General features: G+C 37.7%; 1 protein-coding gene across 1 annotated transcript in view; it reads left to right on the top strand.

Moving 5' to 3' along the window:
• Positions 1-13,834: 13,834 nt before the first annotated feature.
• LOC138157655 (stonustoxin subunit alpha-like) overlaps positions 13,835-19,309 on the top strand; it is a 361,938-nt gene continuing 356,463 nt past the window's right edge. Inside the window, exon 1 of the mRNA XM_069083320.1 lies at positions 13,835-15,099. The gene's annotated coding sequence lies outside the window, so the exon portion shown is untranslated. The remainder of the gene's footprint in view (positions 15,100-19,309) is intronic.

The following is a 19,309-nucleotide window of genomic DNA, read 5'->3' as shown; positions in this document are numbered from 1 at the left end:
ATTCACTCCCCCTCATCTTCCTCTTCTTCCCCTTCTCTGTAAAAGCTTTTCCTTGCCTCTTTTATGTGAGATAATTTACCCCATTCTGTCTCTCCCTTTCTCTTTCTCTCTGTACATTCCTCTCTCACCCCTTAATTTTATTTTTTGAATATTATTCCTCCATATTCAACTCACTCTTCTGCCCTCTGTTTACACATACTCCTTCTAAGTACCTTAATAATGAGAAAAGTCTTATGAGTTACAAATAACATCTTCCCATATAGGAAGGCAAATTGTTTGTTAACCTTATTAATTTCCTTATGATTTCCCTTTCCTGTTTACCTTTTTATGCTTCTCTTCAGTCTTGTATTTGAAAGTCAAATATTCTATTCAGCTCTGGTCTTTTCATCAGAAATACTTGAAAGTCCAATTCTCCTTGAATATCCATTTTTTCTCTGAAAAGTATACTTAATTTTTCTAGGTAGGTGATTTTTGATTGTAATACTAGCTCCTTTGCCCTCCAGGATGTCATATTTCAAGTCCTCTAGTCCTTTAAGGTAGAAGCTACTAAAACTGTTATCCTGACTGTGGCTCCACCATCCTTGTACTGTTTCTGGCTGCTTGCAATATTTTCTCCTTGACATGGGAACTCTGGAATTTGGCTATAATATTCCTGGCAGTTCTAATTTTGGGATCTCTTTCAGGGCATGATCAGTGAATTCTTTCAATTTCTATTTTACACTCTGGTTCTAGAATCCCAGGGCAGTTTTCCTGGGTAGTTTCTTGAAAGAAAATGTCTAAGCTCTTTTTTTGATCATGGTTTGCAGGTAGTCCAATAATTTTTAAATTATCTCTCCTAAATTTATTGTCCAGGTCAGCTTTTTTTTCCAGTAAGATATTTCACATTGTCTTCTATTTTTTTTGTTCTTTTAGTTTTGCTTTATTGTTTCTTGATTTCTCAAAAGGTCTGGTTTCATCACATGGGGGAAATAAACTAATTAGAGTCAGGGCCTTAGTGCTACAGTTTCAGAAATAGGTTTGAATTCTTTTAATCAAATGTAATCCAAATTTCAGGGCATGCTCAATATTAACAAGAGATTAACAATATTAACAAGAGATTTGGTGTTATCAGATAGAAAGTCAATTAAGTAATATGTAATGAGAGTTTTTACTGCAGAGGTAACCAGGGCACTCCATCGTGTTATAAAAAGTTTAGACTGGAAGGGGCTTTTAGGCTGGTGTAGCATTGTCTCCTAGGTAGGGGAGTCTATGGGGAAAACACAATGAAGAATGGAAGATTCCTTGGGAGCCTGAGGCCATGATGGCCCCAAAGGAAGAATACAAGGAACAGGGAATATTTAGGCTGGAGGAGAGAAGGTTTAGGATGGGCAAGGTCTCTGTCCTCAGATATATGGAGGAATGTCATTCAGAGATCTTTCTCTTCTCCATATGCAGGGAAGTTCTATGGAGGCCAGACAGATACTCCTGATGGAAAATTTCTCTCTCCAGGCCACAGGGCTTGAGGCACCCAGACAAAGTTTTCCTAGATGTAGCTAAATGTTACAATTGGTAGAGAGCTGGACCTGGAGATGAAGAGCCAAGTTCAAATGCAGCTTCAGATCCTTCTTAACTGTGTGACCTTGGGCCAGTCTCAACCTCTGTCTTCGCCAGTTCTTTCATCTGTAAAATTGAGATAATAATAATGCCTACCTTCCAAAACTGCTGTGAGGGTCCAAGGAGATAATATTTGTAAAGCACTTTACAGATATTTTTCCAATTAGCCTCTTCTCTCATTAAAATGTGCGGTCAGGCTACCTCTTGAAAGGAAAGCTGCAGTTTCTAGTGGTATAGCTGATGATGGTCACAATCTAAGTTGAGGCCTTCAGAGAATCATAGGAGGTGGAAGCAACTTTAGAGTCCAACATCATCCCTGAAGAATGGATCTCCTTTATGATATCTCTAACAACTGTGGCCACTTCCAGTGATGGTGAGCTCATTTTCTACCAGCCCATTCCATGGTGGGGGCAGCTCAAATTCTTAGGACATCCTTCCTAAGCCTTCTCTCCTCCAGCCTAAACATCCCCTGTTCCTTGAATTCTTCCTTTGGGTCCATCATGTCCACACTTTACACCTTCCTCATCGTTCTCCTCAGCATGAGCTCTAGCTAGTCCTGAAGCAGAAGGAGATGAGAATAGAAAGTGGAGGATCTAGTGTAGGGGTGGGGAACCTTTGCATGTTGGAAGGACACATTAATATTTAGCTGTAATCAAATAAGGCTGCATTCAAGAAACTTCAATTAAAGATAATAAAAATGTACATTATTTTGTAAAAATCTGTATTTAATAATTTAAAAAAATTAAAACTCTTTGTTAATTTTAAAGTCAACTAACCTTTTAATGACTTTGTTACATCTGTATTTTGTTGAAAATCATTTGACTATTTGGTCACAGTGTGGAGGTCCGCAGTTTCAGTTGACCCTCTAGATGGGTATCAGTCATTTGTGACTTTAAGGGTGTCTTGATTTGGGTTAGGTAGGAGAATGTGGATTCCCAGCAATAAGTGATTAAAAAGCAAGAAAAAATTTTTCAGGCATATTGCCAAAGGCATGTGTATTATAATGCATTTTCCTGTGTTTCAATTGGATCTTTCTTAGCATCAAACAATAACTTGAAAATGTCATCTACTGAGAGTTCAGTCAATTCCATCTGTATCTTTAGCTGCCTAGGTGAGGCTGAAATGCTAATTTGAGTTTGATGTCATGATTCTTAAAGTCAGTGAATCTTTCATCGTATTCTCCAATTAATAGGTCTATAACAGCTGTGTTCTTCAAATGATTAAAATATCTCATCCTGCTCATCTGACCTTGACTAATTTGAGGAAATGTTCATCCAAAATTTCCTTCTGAAGAAGTGTTTTGGAAAAAAAATAACTTTTTTCAAAATACTTAGATTTTTTTTTTTTACCACATTTCATATGTTGACCTAGTTTTACCTTGCTAAGAAATATTCAAGTCATTTTGATTTGACATGATATCACACAGAAGTCCAACATTCCTATCGAACTCTCCTTTCAATAATTTTCATTGCTAATTCTATTCTTCATAAAATTTAACTATGTGTTCTCTCAGAGACAAAATTTTGATTAACACCTGTCCCTACAACAATAGTGAACACAGTTTAGAATGATACAGCAAAATCACCCTGAATACCTCATCATTCAACTTTAACATGTTACAAAACTGATGATGCCAGGCTGCATTTACATGAATATCATTAACAATACTTATAACTTCTTGTGAAGTGTCACTTAAAATAGTAGCTTTAGCACAGAGATTTTTGCTGATGCAAGATTCAGTGAAAAGAAAGGAGAGCATCTGAATTTGCTAATACTTTTTTTATCTGTGCAATAAACCCTCCATGTTTTCCTGCCATAGAAGGCGCACCATCTGTATGTTCACTCACTAAATTTGCCAAATTCAGTCCAACTTCATGACATTTATCTTGAATTGTTGTTGGACATTTATATTCCCTGTGTTCTGTTTGAAAGAGTGCCCAAAGCAAGTCCCTCTAAACAAAGAAAATCATCCATTACTACCCAAATGAAGTATAAAACCTGCACCAAGTCAGTATTATCAGTTGATTCACCCAAAGTGATTGAATAAAATATATTTTCCTTTTGAAATAATGCATGAAGTTGTCTTGTTAAATTGAAGGTTAATTCATACTGATGGTCAGTTATGGTTCTCCTTGAATGAGGCAATTATTTGTACATTGAAACGCTATTGGGATCTAACCATCCTATAATTTTGACAATGTATTCTTTCACAATTTCTGCATCACCAAATGGTTCCTATTTTTTCCTCTGAGTATATAAACTACTTTATAAGTTGCTTCAATGGAATTGTTTCCAGGTTTTATTTTTTTAATTTTTAAAAATTTATTTATTTACTTTTAGTTTACAACATTCAATTCCACAATCCCTTGGGTTCCAATTTTTCTTGCCATTCCTTTCCTTCCCCCTCACCTCCCCTGTTGGCATGCAATCCTATAAAGGTTCTACAAATACCTTCACATTAAACATTAGTCAAGTCTCAAAGAAAATTATAACCAATGGAGTGAACAAGAAAGAAATATTGAAACAAAACAAAACACAAAAGAAAGGGAGCAAGTTGTTTGCTTCAATCTGTATTCATACACTGTAGATCATTTCTCTGGATGTGGATAACCCTTTCCATCTTGAGTCATTTCCAGGTCTTATTGCTACTCAAAAGAATAGTCTTTGCTTTTCATCTTTTAATTTCTCTAATAAAACCTTTCGTTCCTCTCCCTCTAATTTAAAATATTTGTGGTCCTTATGAGTGTTATAATGCTGATGCGCAATGAATTTCTTTAATTGCATTATCACAAAGCAAACAAATGGTCTTATCTTTAGCAGAAACAAGATAATATTGAAATTCCCAATGCTCTTTAAAAAATCAATTTTCTTCCTTCAGCATTCTCTTGGTCTTCTTTGACATGATCAACTATTAAGCAGATAGAATTAAAAAATAATGGTGACTATTCACATATTCCACTTCAAACAGAAACACAGTGCACCACTGTCAAAAGCTCATAACAGACCAGAGTACTTGACCCCCATAAATTCTATGATTCAGCCTCATGTGATAGTGGCACCAGTCAGGCAGGGGAAGTTAGAACTAAATCATGACCATAGCAGCTGTCAATTTAGCCTTCATGGCTTACTAATGTTCTAATTGTGCTGGTCAGTCTGGGAGGATATTTCATTGAAACTTATTTTATTCTTTGGTATTTTAAATATGTTCATTTAAAAACAATAAAATAAAACTATAAAAGACAAATAAAAATGTATCAATAAAAATAAAAGAATTTGATTTTGATTCAGTCAAAAGGCTGACCTTAAGGACTTAGAAGGCAAAATGTGGCCTTAGTCCATAGGTTTCCCCACCCTTGATCTAGAGTCAAATCCTGACATTCTTTCTTTTGACCTTCCTGACTTTGGGCAAGTCATTGAATCACCATAGGGCTTAGTTTCCTCACTTGTCTAATCATAGAGAAAGTGAGGCTGGTGACGTTGCATAGCCCTCCCTCACTCAAATCAAAGTCAACTGCAAGTCATGTCATTATTTCTCTGATGCCATTGTCCTCTTTGAAAATTTAGGACAAATACAACAACAAAGACAGGAATAACAACCACCTGACATGCTCACAGACCCTTTTTCTTATAACTGATGAGTAATCCAAACAATGTACTATATTCCTGTTCTCACCACACTAACTGCCTCTGTACCCTGCTGTGAGACAATCAACTTGGAGACTGTTCCCACAGGATTCAGGAACACCTGCATTGTCCATGCATGAGCCTGCACTGGGAATTGCTACTAAAGACACAAGAATGACTATGTTGTGATCAGTCCCTACCCACCCTACCAACTTGTGATCTTTATGTATATAAACACTGCTTTTGCCCCAACATGTGAAGCCCCCCTCCTTAGGAGGATTTCTGATTGTAAGAGTTTCCTCACTTTGGAATTAAACTTCTATTTCTGTCATGATTCTCCTACCTCTGGCCTGCTTTGTGTTACTACCATAATCTGCAAGTTAGAGGCTGGTTCCGATCTGGTTAACATTAATTCATGTCAGAAGTGGAATTGTACATGGAACTGGGTCATTGCACTCTCTAGTTCCAGTGGGAGTGAGCTAGGTGCTAAGAGAGATTTCTCCAGAATCCAACTTCTTTGCCCCACCCCCCAAGGCTATTGAGTCTTCTTCCCTTTCCTGCTGTGGGCCTATGGGTATTTTTTTTTTTTGCATACTTCCGAGTCTTCTGCCTCTCCTGAGTGTTCTGGCATACCCTCTTAGGCTCCAGTCATTCCCAGGTTAGAGGCCAACAGGAAGCATTATATGTAACAGGGATAAACTAGAAGCCTTCCCAGTAAGATCAGGGGTGAATCAAGGGATGTGTATTATCACCACTATTATTCAATATTGTACTAGAAATGTTAGCTTTACTAATAAGAGAAGAAAAAGAAATTGAAGGAATTAGAACAGGCAACTATCACTCTTTGCAAATGATAGAATGATATATTTATAGAATCAACTAAAAAAACTTTAGCAAATCCAGCAGCAAGGAATAGAAAGAGAAATTTCATTTAAAATAACTATAGACAATATAAAATATTTGAGAGTCAGCCTGGGAAGAAAATCCCAGGAATTATAATGAACACAATTACAAATCACAAATAAAGTCAGACCTAGACAATTGGATACATATCAATTGTTCATGATTGGGCTGAGACAATAAAATTAAAAATATGTTTCTACCTAAATTATTCTACATATTCAGTGCCATATCAGTCAAACTACCAAAAATTACTTTATAATGCTAGAAAAAAATCATAAAAAAATTCATCTGGAAGAACATAAGTACAAGAATATCAAGGGAATTAGAAGTGAAAAATACAAAGGAAGGTAGCCTAGTCATACCAGATCTCAAACTACATTATGAAGTGTCAATCATCAAAACTATCTAGTCCTGCCTGAGTAATAGAATAGTGGATCATTGGGATAGATTAGGTGCACAAGACATAGTAGTAAATGCCTATAATAATCTACTCTGAGAAACACAAAGTTGCTAGCTTCTGGGATAAGAACTCAGTCTTTGACAAAAGCTGCTGGGAAAACTGGAAAACAGTACGGTCAAAACTAAATATGTATGTGTATATATATCTTATAACATATACCAAGGTAAGATAAGGTCAGAATGGGTACATGATTTAGACATAAATTTTTATACTATAAACAAATTAGGAGAGCAAGGAATAGAATAGTTTACCTGTCAGACCTATGGAGAACAGAAGAATTTATGACCAAACAAGAGACAGAGAGCATTGAGATAGAAAATAGACAAATATGACTGTATCAAAGTTAAAAGGATTTGCACAAACAAAACCAATGCAACCAAGATTAGAAGGAAAATAGAAATCTGGGAAACAGTTTTTACAACCAGAGTCTCTAATAAAGACTTCATTGCTCCAATATTCAATATATATACCGGTATATATATTCAATATATAGAGAATTGATTCACATTTATGAAAATACAAGCCATTCCTCAATTGATAAATGACCAAAGACATGAACAGCCAATTTTCAGATGAAGAAATTAAAACTATCTACAGTCATATGAAAAAATGCTCTAAATAACTATTGGTAAGAGAAATATAAATAAAAAATCTCTGAGGTACCACCTCACACCTATCAGATTGACTAATAGGGCAGAAAAGGAAAATGATAAATGTTTTAGAGGATCTGGGAAAATTGGCACACTAATGCACTGTTGGGGGAATTGTGAACTGATCCATGTATTCTGAAGAACAATTGGGAATTATACCCAAAGGGATATAAAACTGATCCAGCAATACCATTATCACTACTACTACTACTACTACTACTACTACTTACTATTGTATAAAAGAGATCGAAATCTGGGGGAAAGGGGTGGGAGAGAGGACATAAATGTGCAAAAATAATTATAACAGCCTTTTCCTGTGTTGGCAAATAATTGTCAATGAAGGGATACCCATCAGTTGGTGTGAAAGAATGAACAAATTGTGGTATATGAATGTAATGGAATACTATTGTGCTACAAGAAATGATGAGCAGAGTGATTTCAGAAAAACTTGGAAAAACTTACATGAACTGAGGTGAGTGAAATAAGCAGAATCAGAGAACATTTTACACAGTTATACAAACATTGTCCAAAGATCAGTAATGATTGACTTAGTTCTTTTCAGCAATACAAAGACCCAAGACCCTTCCGAAAGACTCACAATATAAATTTCATCAACATACAAAGAATTTAAGGAGTCAGAATGCAAATCAAAGCATACTATTTTTCACATTCTGTTTTTCACATTTCTTTACTTTTGTTCTGCTTCTTTCACAGCATGCCTTATATATGGAAATATGTTTTACATGATTACATACATATAAACTACATAAAATTGCATACTGTCTTAAAGAGTGGAGAGATGAGAGAGGGAAAAAATTTGGAACTCAAAATTTTATTTTAAAAATGAATGTTTAAATTTTGCTTTACAGATAATTGGAAAAATAAAATACTATTTAAAACTGAATAAAAAATAACTGAGCTTCTCAAGGCAAGGAAGTGCTGGGGAGGGTGGGGAACATGCTATTGGATTCCTAAGGGAAAATGGAAAATAGTCCATATGACATCTTGACATTCCATTTGGAATGGAATGCAGCTCAGGAATTGGAAGGGTAGAATGTATTCCTGACTACAGAATTGGAGGGGAGGGGAGTTTCAGGGACAGTTATCAAAAGGGAGCAGCATAAAGGAACCAATGTAAAGGAGAGGTTTTAAAACAGAGGTTATCAAGGTCTGGTGCTGTATTTGAACTGTAACTTGGGAGGACCCATTGTCTCACAAAACGAAGAAACTTTTTTTGGAGGGGGGAAGGCAAGGCAGTTGGGGTTAAGTGACTTGCCCAAGGTCACACAACTAGTAAGTGTGTCAAGTGTCTGAGGCCCAATTGGACTCCGGTCCTACTGAACCCAGGGCTGGTTCTCTTTTCACTGCATCACCTAATTTCCCCAATAAGGCAACTTTAAATTATGCCACTCCAGGTGCAGAGAGACCACCCACAAGAGGTGAGAGGGGGAAAATGCATAGCTTTATCACCTTCTGGGTACTGCAAAGAACCAAAGGCAGAGCAAGGAGGCCAGAGGATTACAGGAAAGAGGCGTACTGCTGAGAGTTGGGAAGATCTGCACAGATGACAGACAACAGGAAGCCCAATGACCACCACGCAACTCAACCTGGCAGCAGCTGCAGCTTCCAAACTTGGGAGCTCCCATACAGTAAGTGGCTGAGGCTGTTCAGGTGTCTGGGGAAGCGCCCACTGTCAGGGGGCAGACTCTTTGGTGAGCTCTGATACAAATTCTCTTTATTGTTTTTGACTTGTAAATGTTTCCTTCTCTGAGTGTTGCATGTGTTTGCAGAGAGGTATCTGATGGTGCAGTGTCCAGGTTTTCTGAGTGGGAGTAAAGAGTCAGACACAGGAGAAATGCCCCAAAGTGAACACAGACCCTCCTATGGCTGTAGCTGCTTAGAAGTTATATCCAGTCAGAAACTTGGATTATCACCTGCCTGAGACAAGGTTAAGACAGGGCAGAACAGTGGAGAAGTACAACCTCATGTGACTTTGTCTGTAGGTTTTAAGGACCTTAAGACTACTTAGCCTAAGTGACTCCATATTGGAGTTCTAGCATTATAACTATAACATCAAACAATATAAAGATTACAATTTTCTTGCTACCCGTTGTCTCTAGGAGAAAATTCAAATTCCTCTTCCTGGCGAGTAAAGTCCTTCATAATCTAGCTCTAGCCTACCTTTACATATATATTCCATATTACTCCCCTCCATTTACTCCACATTCCACCTAAATGACCTTACTGTCCCTTGAAGCTGGCATTCCATCTCTTCCCCCTAAGCCCTTCTTTGCACAGGTCATCCCCTAGGTCTGGAATACACTTCTTCCTCACCACTGCCTAGTACAATCCTGACCTTCCTTCATGCTCAGCTCAGGTGACACTTTCTCCCTGTGACCTTCCTTGTTACCCCAAAGCTGTCAGTTTTTTCTCCTTACACAAAGATAGGAAAATGAACTCAATAAGTGATTTCATGGTACAGGGAACTCCCAGCAAATAAACTCCCTGTACCAATGCAGGCTGGCAACTTCTCTGCAATTTACATGCCCTAAGAACTGGAAATAGGAGAATGATTGCATAAGTTATGGTATATGATGGTAAGGGAATACTATCCTGCTGTTAGAAATGAGGAAGGGTGTCATGAGTGAAACTCAACAAAATCTGGACTGAGGCATATTCTCCCTGAGAAATATAATAGTTTATTATCATGGACCTTAACTGTTAATAAAGCAGATCTGATGACTTGCCTCAGTTTCTAGTCAAAGGCAGAGCCAAAGATACAACTCCTTTTTTATGGGCATAGGACAAAGAACAGAACACAACAGGTAAAGAAATCATGCAGTTGGTTATAGGGCTGGCAGCCTCATGGGGTGAAGAATCTTGATTGGTTCCACTCAGCAAAGGGTTTTAAACACACACACACAAACACACACACAACAACAACAACAACAACAATAGGGCCACCTTTCTCTGTTTTAAAGGCATATGTTAACAGTATCCCAGGGCCACTGATAGTGGACCAAGGTTGACAGACTCCATGGAACCTAGAAATGAGTTAAGACCACTTATTATTGGTCAATGATAGGCTAAGATGGGACAAGATCAGCTTATCTGTTCTCCAGGTTAGCACATAGATGTTACAGAATTTCTAAGGAGCTGAAATTGTGAGTAATGAAAAGCTTCCTTGGCACAAGTGAGTAGAAGGTGGTGTAAGGAAAATAGTTCTGTTAGATGTAAAGTGTTTTATGAGAATATTGAACTTCTAAACTTGGTTCAGAGTTTTTCTTCAACTAAAAGTGATCAATAAGGAGAATAAATTTTGACATCTAACTTTAAAGAATTCTAAATTCATGAGTTCATGTTTCTTCACAGAAGACAAAAAAAGAGACTGAGGTTTGTTATATAGAATATAGAAGATGGTTGCAAAATAGAATCAATTACAGGGTGCAATAAAATATAAAATGTTGGGTTAATATCTAATTCTCACCATAGGGTATTTTCAGAAAAATCTGAAGAAGTCTCTGAAGTGATATGAACTGATGCAAAGTAGAGTGAGTAGAACCAGGAGGTCATTGTAGACAAGCACAGCAATATTGTAACACAAATCACATGTGAAACACTTAGTTACTCTGATCAATGTAATAATCTATGACAATTCCAAAGGAGTCATGATAAAAAAGGCTATCTCACCCCAGAGAGAGAACTGATGAACTCTGTGTAAAGACTGAAGGTTTTTTTTTCACTCTATTTTTCTTGCCTTTTTTTTTTCAACAGGGCTAAAATGGGATGTTTTACATGACTTTGCATGCATAATAGGTATTCTACTGCTTGCATTCTCGATGGGTGTAATAGGGAATTGAAAAAAGGAGATAATTTGGAACTCAAATTTAAAAAAAAATTAATGTTGACCATTTTCTAGATATCTAAAAAAAAGAATGGAAAAAGATTATTCTAGAGTACTGACTGAGAGAGTATTGTTTGCCCAAGGTGAGTGAGTTTCAGAAATAGGACTTGAAACCAGGTCTGGCTAGTTTCCTCTCCTCTTCCAATTCCCTTTTATTTAACTATGTACAAAGTGTAGCCACCTGTAGAATGTGAGCTCTTAGAGGAGAGGGTATGCTTTAGTTTTCTTTGTAAGCTTAGGGCTTCGCACAGAAACTGGCATGTAGTAGGGACTTAGTAAATACTTGTTGACCTATTGATTTCCAAAAGGAAACTGTTCTCAGTAATTGTAAAACATAGTCACGTTTCCCAGTGAATAGATATATTCCTCCCATTGGCAGAGAGACAACAAGGGCAAAAGGATGAAAACATTAGACAAGATTTTTGAGGTTCAAGGTGTTTTGCAGGAGTTGCCTCCAAAATATTCAAAGACTCAGACCATCTCCAACCCAAGGAAAGGGTCAAAAGGTAAGGTAAGTCATATAGGGCAGGAAAAAACAATCTGAAAAGTGAAACTAACCATTTTTGGTTACACCCTTCCTCTTGGAGGGAATTTCCTGACATTACAAAGTTCTTCTGCTTAAAGGCAGCTAGCCGATAGGATATCAGACATACATTGATTTCATGGCATATACAATTTCTTAAGAAGAAATGTCCAGTGTAACAGCCAAGAATATTTCAAGGCTGAAAAGGATCTTAAAGGTTGCTTGTTTTTTCTTTTACTTTTTTCTTTCTTTCTTTTGCTTTGAGATTTGTAAGGTGCTCTTCTTTTTTACTTTTTTTTTTGATATTTTACTTTTCCCCCAGATACATGTTAAAACAATTTTTAACATTCGATTTTAAAATTTTGAGTTCCAAATTGTCTCTTTTCCTCCCTCCCCGCCATCCCCTCATTGATAAGACAAGCAATTCGATCTGTGTTATATATGTGTAGTCATGCAAAACATATCCATAATAGTCAAATTGAGAAAGAAAACATACCAGAAAACTCAAGAAAACAAAGAAGGTTAAAAAGGTATACTTCAATCTCTATTCAGACACCATCAGTTTTTTCTCTGGGGATGGATAGCATTTTTCATCATAAGTCCTTCAGAGTTGTCTTGGATCATTGTATTGCTGAGAATAGCTAAGTTATTCACAGCTGATCATCTTACAATATTGGCATTACTCTGGATACAGTACATTTCAATTTGCATCAGTCCATGTGATGGGGTGCTTGGGATCTATGTTTGTAAAACCAATTTGTAAACTCAATTTGTAATACCAATCTGTGATATCAGGAATGATGGGGTACTTGGGATCTATATTTGTAACATCAATTTTAATACCACTTTGTAACATCAATTTGTAAAACCAGTTTGTAAAATCACACTACTCCCCCCACCAGTCTCAGAGCATTAACTCTGTCCCTTCTCCCCCCCGCCCCTAGCTTCAGAGCAATAACTCTGTCCAGCACCAACTATCTCAGCCTTGAAACACTAACAAGCTATACCTATCAATCTTTCACAAAAGTATCTATAAACATTCCAGCTTAGATAACTATTATCTCCCCCTTGTAGAGAGTCCTGCTGCCCCCATGAATCCTTCGGTACCCTATCTCTAGGTTGACTCCTTGGCTGCCTCAATGAATCCTTCAGGACCCTATCTCTTGGTTAACCCCTTAGCCTATTGTCCACTGAGTCTCCGTTTAGACTTGGTTCCCAGACATTAATCTTGTCAAACATGACACTGATGGGTGGCAGACTGGGCACTTCTCCATCAGCCCTTGAACGCTTGCCGACTTAGTGACATTTTCAAGCCTAAAGCCACACCTCCAGGTAGCCCCCCCTTGGGCTTTTTCCCAGTGAATCATGGGCAATACATCTTCACAGTTACATTACACTGTCCCCACTTTAACACCTCCCTAATCCCACCCTTAATCACCTAGTTAGCATAATTGGCACAGGTTCTACTATGGATGATTCTATATAAACCTTAAGTCTACCCCTTTAAGGTTGCAGGTCCCCTAAGGATCCTTGGCCGCTGTAAGGCATATAATAAAGTTTTTCAACTCTGACTCCAAGTAAGCCTCAGCTGAATTCTTTTCAGACTGAATCACAGGTTCTGGTTTTAGATAAGATCAGAGATCCTGCTGAACCTATTGGGAGCCACCCCTCATCATTTTGGCGAGCCAGCTAGGAGGAAAGTCTGTGGTCTCAAGCTTTCTTGGAGTTCTGGTAAACTCCCTTTACCTCTTCCCTCTAGTTCTGTACCTCGGGTTCTCCATTCAAGCACCTAGGAAGGCTTGATTGGACGGTTTCGGTCTGGGGTGGACTGGAATCCAGTCTATTTTACATAGACCTGAGACACATCCCACATGGACGGGGGATGCCCTGCCTAGGGACAAGTGTCTACACGTCTAAAAAAAATATACACATATATTTTTTTAGACAAGGCTTTTCTCAAGGGATGCCAAGGTAAAGCAGGCTGCAGTGACTCTTTGGTTCGGGGACAGGAGAAAGGATGGGTCAGTCTCACTCCATACCCCATGACTCACCTCTGGAATATCTTTTGTACAAGTGAAAAAAAATTTGGTCTTCAAGACCTCAAGAAGAAAGGATGGGCCAGTTTCCCTCTACACTTGGGGATCTCTGCCTAAGTAATCTCAAAGCAATCTTACCTGGCCCCAGTTGGCATCTATCTGGGGGCCAAGCAAATGTGATTTGTGCTGAGGGTTTCAGAAATCCTCTGTGAGCTTTTGGAATCTTCCTGTCAGCTTCTCTCTCTGTCTCTGTTTCTGTGTGAATGAGTGAGTGCGTAATCTAACACCTCTAGGCTTTAAACTGCAGCTGGACAGCAGGACATTCCTTTGAATTGCTGATATCTCTTTCCCTCCTCCTCCTTTCCCCTGTTGCTGAATGCAGGCTGGAGAGGGAGAGAAAGAGAGCATAGTATTGTCATGTTTAGGTTATATGATGGTAAATGCAAGTAAAAGAGTATAGGAGAAATGTTAGGTCAGAATTAGGAAGAGAAATAAGGTATGTGTGGTTTTAAAGGGGCTTTAATCAAAGTCCAACAGAAGGATGAATAGACAGTAGGAAAATCAAGAAAGTTTAAGCATGTAGCAAAGAAAGGAACATGGGTAGGAAGTTAAGATACGTATAAGTTAGTTGCTATTGAAAAGTGAGAACAGAAGTTTTAAGATCTTTAAAAGTTTGAAAATCTCCTCCTTCATTCCACTCTGGCCAAGTGGAGTGAGGAGAAGGTGATAAGAAAGGGAGGGAATCTTCTCTCTCAGATCAAAGAGGCAGACAGACCAACATTTAACTATTTCCTGCCTCACCTAAAAGAGGAAAGTTTTGTGTAACAGAATGCAACTGAAAAGCAACTGTATGCATTCTGGTCATTTTTGAAAAGTGTCATTCCTAATTTGATGCTAAAGATAAGTCAGAATTCATTTTACTATTTGGCATTTAGTCAAATTGGAATATTTTCTAAGATTTGATATGAAAGGTGAGGTGTTTTGAATTCTCTAGAATTGGGATAAGGGAGTAGGCACCACTCCCCCTCCCCTTGCTAGAGAAATCAAAGCTATCACTTTCAAAGAAGTTTCTAAGGAGTGGACACATAAAATTTATTGGAGTAAAAGTTAGAACAGCTAAAAACATTTGAGAAGATTTTGTTAAAGCCTCTATCACCGGATCAGATAAGGAAAGAGAGTGCTGAAGAATAGTGGGGAATTTGAGTTACCCTCCCCCACTTGAAAAAAGAAAAAAAGGGGGGAGCCATAGCAGCTATATAAAGGGCCTCACTGGCAACAGTCCTGGGCCCCTGGGTACCCTGAAATCCACAACTCTAGGCATGCAGATGACCCTCTCTCCTTTCAAACCCCTGGGTCCACAACCAGGCTCTGCAACTGTGGGGAGAGGAGAAAAGCCTCTGCACTTGGTAAGCCTAATTTACTATCAATAATTTTTGTATGTGATGATTTGGAAATGCAATTAATGTCATAATGTCATTGTTTTATTATGGTATCTCTATATTGTAAAATCCTCTTATATTGTAAAATTGAGTGACCATTGTGAGCCAGAAATGGTGTTACATAAAGCAGTTTTCAATCTGTATTTTGTTGAAACTAAAAGATGGAGAAAAAGTTGTGTAAAACTAGCTATGTTATTTTATCAGTTCTATTAACTCTATGTTATAATGTTTATTTCATATGAATTGGATTTTTTATGTTATATCTGATGATTTAAAGCCGTTACACTTGGGATACAAACAAGTAGTAATAATACTGCTGATATTTACTGTGATAGCTGATTGTTCATTTAATTTTTTGGCTATTCTGGAAATATACAGTGATTTTAAGTTATAGTTTCCACATTACTAATGATGAAATGAATGATTCCTTGCACAGTGAATTATAAAGGGATTTTGTAGAATTCTTATTGAGCAGATGAGAAATCCTGAAAAAAAAAGGGTAAAGAAAGAAAAATATAGGGATGTAGTTTTCAAGCTTGCCTCATCTAAGGATGTATTTATATTAATCTGAAGGTTTATGGATCACCACATTCATCATCTATGTGAGATTCCATAATGTAATTGATTTCTAGTGATAAGTTTATTAGTTGTGTAGCACCAAGAAGATTTTAGTTCTGTGTAACTTCAAAAACTGGAGTTTTAAGGTCATCAGATTGGTAATTCATTTGCTTTTATTTCAAAGTTCAAATTTAAGAACATAATAATTGTTTATGATATTGTTACTGGTAAACAGCTGTACTATCTATGTTGTGTGAGAAGCAGTTTCTCTTAAAGTTTTGGAGTATTGTAATTTGGGAAATCATAAGCTTCCAAGTCTGTCTTTGTTTAAAAGGAAATTTAGTTAAGATTGTTTAAAATTGTAAGATTGTTAACTAAGTTATTTGGCTACTGTTTTAATGCTAAAACCTAAAACTATGAAAACTTTATTCTGACTAGTTCTGCCCATTCAGAACAGTCCTCCTGCATGTATGAGAATTGGCTAAGCAGGGGTATCATTATTAGCCCTTCCCCCACTCACTCCTGCATTCGCGATGTTGTAAAACTGCCAAATACCCTGGAAACTATCTCTGTTAAGCAAGGTAATTGGGAAAAAGAACTTTTTTTCAGTCATGTAGTTTTTTTTTTCTTTTTGGAGGGCAATTGTGATTAAGTAACTTGCCCAAGGTTACACAGCTAGTTTTTCTTGGTGTGGGTGTTAAGTGTCTGAGGCCGGAACCAACTCCTCCTGACTCCAGGGCTGGCATTTCACTCACTGTGCCACCTAGCCGCCCCCAGTCATGTAATTTTTAAATGAATCTAACTTGCTAAGAAGTTGCAAAGATTAAAAAGGATGTCTATCAATTGACTTTTATATTTGAGAAGGAAAGATGGTAAATGGAATTCCTTACATTTGTGAGACCTGATAAATCTTTATTGCTTATTGCAGCTACAAGAGAATAGAAATAATTATAACTGGCTCTAAGCTGTGATTGGTGAGACTTGTTGTTTAATGCTCCTCTACCTCCCCTCTTTCCCTCTGTTATGATAGGTTTTATGTCTCTTTTCTATAGTCCTATATTTAACTGATTATGTTATTCCCTCCTTACACCAGGACCAATGAGGGTGAAGTTCCTATAATGCTCATCTCCCTCCCTTCTTCCCCTCTACTATAATGTTTTTATGCCTCTTTGTGAGGCATAATTTACCCTTTTCTGCTTCATTCTTTCCTTTTCTTCCATTGCAGCCCTTAATAAGGTTTTTATACCATCATTTTCTTTAATTTATACCCACACCCTCTATCTATATTCCTTTTAGATGTTGGCATAAGTATAGAATTCTCATTATTGACAGGTATCAACTTCCCATATAGGGATGTAAACAGTTTGCTCTTATTAAATAACAAGCTGTGTGTGTGTCTGAGTGTGTGTGTGTGTGTGTGTGTGTGTGTGTGTGTTTTCCCTATTTACCTTTGTATGTCTCTCTTGAGTCTTATAATTGGAGATTGAATTTTCATTTTGAGCTCTGGCTTTTTCATCAGGAAGGTCTGAAAGTCCATTATATCATTGAATGACTATCTTGCCTGGAAGATTATGACCAGTTTTGCTAGATAGCTGATCCATGGATATAACTCACGCTCTTTTGCCTTGCAAAAATCTTATTCCAGTCCCTCTAATCTTTTAGTGTAGAAACTGCCAGATCTTGTTCGATCCTCACTGTAGTTTCACAATATCTGAATTGTTTCTTTCTGGCTGCTTGCAGTATTTTCTCCTTTACCTGATAGCTCTGGAATTTGGCTACCACATTTCATGGACTTTACAATTTGGGATCTCTTTCAGGAGGTGTCCTGTGGATTCTCCTGATTTCTATTTTACGTTCTGGTTCTAAGATCTCAGGGCAGTTTTCCTTGATGAGCTCTTGGAAGATGTTGTCCAGGTTCTTTTTTTAATCATGATTTTTCAGTGACCAATAATTCTTAAATTATCTCTCCTGGATCTGTTTTTCAGGTCAGTTATTTTTCCCTTGAGATATTTTACCTCTTTTTCTAATTTTTCATTCTTGATTATTTGACTGATTCATGGTGCCTCATAGAGTCATTAGCTTCAGTTTCATTGATTCTAATTTCTAGCAAATTATTTTCCTCAGTTTTTGAAGCTCCTTTTCCATATTTTTTTCCATTTCACACATTTTTCTTTTTAAGGAGCTGTTTTCTTCATTGTAATGTTTTTCTAATTTTGCAATTTTGATTTTGAAAGAATTATCCATTTTATCTTCTACCTCTCTAATTTGGTTTTCAAAGTTCTATTTGAGCTCATCTAAGAATGCTTTTTGAGCCTGAGACCAGTTCATATTTGCTGTTGAGGCTGCCGCTGTGGGTGTGGAGTCAATGCTGTCTCCTTCTGAGTTTGGTTCCTCCCTTTCATAATAATAGGATTCTAGAGTCTTTGTCTTTGCAGTTTGTTTTTACCCGTTTTGAGGCAGGGCCTTTCCACACTCTTTCTCAAGGGTTCCCAAGACTTTACTGTTCAACATTTTTTTCTGGGGCAATAATAATTGTATTTTCAGAGTCAGGGGGGGAATTGGAGCAGCCAAGGTTCACTCTGCTATCCTGGTCCCTGGAAATTCAGGTAGGGGCTATTTAAATTTCCAGGCTGTAGTTTTGTAGTCCCAAGAGTAACTGCTGCCCCTGTCCTGGACCCTGCATTCCTGTCTTACCCTGCTCAGTCAGATCCCAGACCTGCAGTAATAGGCCTGGGAATGGATCTTGTAGTTGGTAGATCAACTTGCTACCATGTTGACCAGACCACGTCTGGCCCTCTGCACATGGCAGTGTCCTGGTCTCTGCACACCATGTTGTCCAGGCCTCTGTGTGCCACCCCTGGGTCCAAAAGATTTGACTCTCAAATACAAGAATCAAGAGAAGCATGAAAAAATAAACAGGAACAAGAAACCATAAGGGACTTATTAAAGTTGAACTGTTTACATTCCTTCATGGAAAGATGATATTTGCAACTCATGAGACCCTTCTCAGTATTAGGGTAATTAGACAGAATACACACACACACACACACACACACACACACACACACACACACACAGGGCACAGGGTGAGCTGAATATGAATGAATGATGTCTAAAAAAGAAATTTAAGTGTTGAAAGAAATGTACTGGGAGAAAGAGAAAGGGAGAGGTAGAATATAATAAATCATCTCACATAAAAAGAGGCAAGAAAGAGCTTTTACAATGGAGGGAAGAGGGGGAAGGGAAGAGGGAAGAAGTGAACCTTACTGTCATTGGATTTGGTTTAAGAATGGAATATCATACACACAACTGGGTATGGAAATCTATCTTACCCTACAGGAAAGCAGGGGGGAAAGGGGAAAAAGAGGAGAGATAATAGAAGGGATGGTAGATTGGGTGAAGGGGTAATCAGAAGCAAACACTTTTGTTGAGGGACAGGTCAAAGGAGAAAATAGAATAAATGGAGTGTGGGACAGGGTAGAGGGAAAAATAGTCTTTCACAACATGACTGTTATGCAAGTATTTTGCATGACTACACATGTATAATCTGTATCAAATTGCTTGCCTTCTCAAGGAGGGTGGGTGAGGAGGTGAGAGGGGAGAGAATGTGGAACCCAAG

This window comes from Petaurus breviceps, unplaced genomic scaffold (genome assembly GCF_028583685.1).
Source record: "Petaurus breviceps papuanus isolate PSGF00001 unplaced genomic scaffold, PetGlider_PUasm1.0 115, whole genome shotgun sequence".
Taxonomy (NCBI): Eukaryota; Metazoa; Chordata; class Mammalia; order Diprotodontia; family Petauridae; genus Petaurus; species Petaurus breviceps.
The sequence above is the reverse complement of the archived record's forward strand: the minus strand, read 5'-3'. Positions and strand labels throughout refer to the sequence as shown.